The following is a 1,853-nucleotide window of genomic DNA, read 5'->3' as shown; positions in this document are numbered from 1 at the left end:
CACATGTATCAATACGCACATGATATACGTACACACATACATACGAAGACGCATGCACTTGCAGACATATACATGCCCTGACGAATCAATACACACCTATCAAACGTGCTCGTTTGCATACGTATGCACATATATACGTACGCATACACATACGCACCCGCAAGTGCAATGAATTGGATGAAAAGTGGAAGAGGCAAATTTAATACTCAATTTCACAAGATATGTTACAATAAAAGTTTTTTTATATACTAGCATTACTGAATTATTATACGTATGGGGAAGCGCTAAACCCGTAGGGATCATACAACGCCTTACGACTGAGGAGTGATCAGAATTTATCCAAGGGGAGAGTAGCCCCCAAATTCTTTGGATCAAGAGCCCTTCACCAGCATCAAGGCCTCTTCCCTTTAAAGGGTAAAATCTGAAGTATTACCTATTGTATCTCTGTGATAATTGCCACAAAATGTTGTCCAAGATGATTTGAATATTTGCACACCCTAATATACCTAAACTGTGTTAAATTAAGATATTCTGTATTCAAGAGACCCCTCGGGGAAGGTTCCTTGATGCTGGTGAGGGGCTCTTGATCTTGGGAATTGAATCTGTGCTCCAGTTCCCTGAATTGAGTCTGAATACCTTCCATTCCCCCCCTCTCCCCATAGGCACTGTATAATCCCTACGGGTTTAGTGCTCCCCATGATTATAATATTCAAGAGAAGCGATGTGTGACCCTTAGGGGTTTAGCGCTTAGTGATTATAATAATCTATATTCAAGAACCAATGCAGCTCTGAACGACCCATACGAATTTGTCTCGTGTGTGAGAAGGCGCTAAACCCGTACATGTCACACAATCAGGTTCGAGCCGTGGAAGGGAAGAATACATCCAATTTCTTGGATCAAGAACCTGTCACCAGCCTCAAGGCACCTCCCCTGAACCTGAAGGGATAATTATCAAAAAGTATACGTAAACTCGCCTATAAGATAAATAACGCACTCGAGGCCTACAAGATCATCACTAAACACGTAATTCTTAATAAGAAACACACAAGCTTACATATACACAAATATTGCAGTTGAGAAAAAGAGTTCAAGTGGATTTTAAGGTGCAGATCCTACTACTACATCCTCACTTGAACACATGTGAAGGTAGACTGCTGGGGCCTGGGGCAGCTAACACGTGTTACATCACCGCCACTACCTCGCTCACTACTGCATAACTTACACGTAGTTCCTTATTTATTATTAAATATTATATAACTTTATATGAAAACGCTAAATTTATTCGATGGGGAGAGCTGGCCCAGTTACCTATGTTAAATGTTAACCCCCCCCCCCCGCGCCTCAGTTAACTTGGTGATGTTAAAAAGTTCCTTAGCATCTGCTGCTCCTGTTTACCTAACAATCAATAGGTACTTAAGTTTTAAACGGCTGTTGTGGGTAACATCCTGGGGAAGACCCTAGGACTTCAGAGGAAATAAATAACAACGCTTGCTCTTTTGGATTTATTATTACATTCATGGGGGAGCACTAAACCCAAAGGAACCTACTCTGGGTTAATAGATCAATTAATGTCTCCTTTTCCGGCTGAAATATCTTTATTTCTACAAGTACATGTACAAGGTATACAGGCCTAGCGGACATCAATGACATACTACTATGTAGAAAGACACTTGTTATGCAGAGCATTTCGGGCAAATTGGTCAATTTTTGTTCGGGGATTCAACCCACACCAGTCGACTAACACCCAGGTACCCATTTTATACTGATGGGTAAACATAGACAACCGGTGCAAGGAAACATGCCCAATATTTTTGCCCTCGCCGGGCATCCTACCCGGACCTTCACCGTGTGA

The 1,853-nt window shown here is 41.7% G+C and overlaps 1 protein-coding gene across 1 annotated transcript in view; it reads right to left on the bottom strand.

The window, feature by feature from the left end:
• LOC128700191 (NHS-like protein 3) overlaps positions 1–1,163 on the bottom strand; it is a 171,457-nt gene extending 170,294 nt beyond the window's left edge. Inside the window, exon 1 of the mRNA XM_053793239.1 lies at positions 1,056–1,163. The gene's annotated coding sequence lies outside the window, so the exon portion shown is untranslated. The remainder of the gene's footprint in view (positions 1–1,055) is intronic.
• Between the last annotated feature and the right edge of the window lie 690 nt (positions 1,164–1,853).

The sequence above is a fragment of the Cherax quadricarinatus genome, chromosome 74 (genome assembly GCF_038502225.1).
Source record: "Cherax quadricarinatus isolate ZL_2023a chromosome 74, ASM3850222v1, whole genome shotgun sequence".
NCBI classification, from domain to species: domain Eukaryota; kingdom Metazoa; phylum Arthropoda; class Malacostraca; order Decapoda; family Parastacidae; genus Cherax; species Cherax quadricarinatus.
This window is presented reverse-complemented; position numbering and strand designations above follow the sequence as displayed.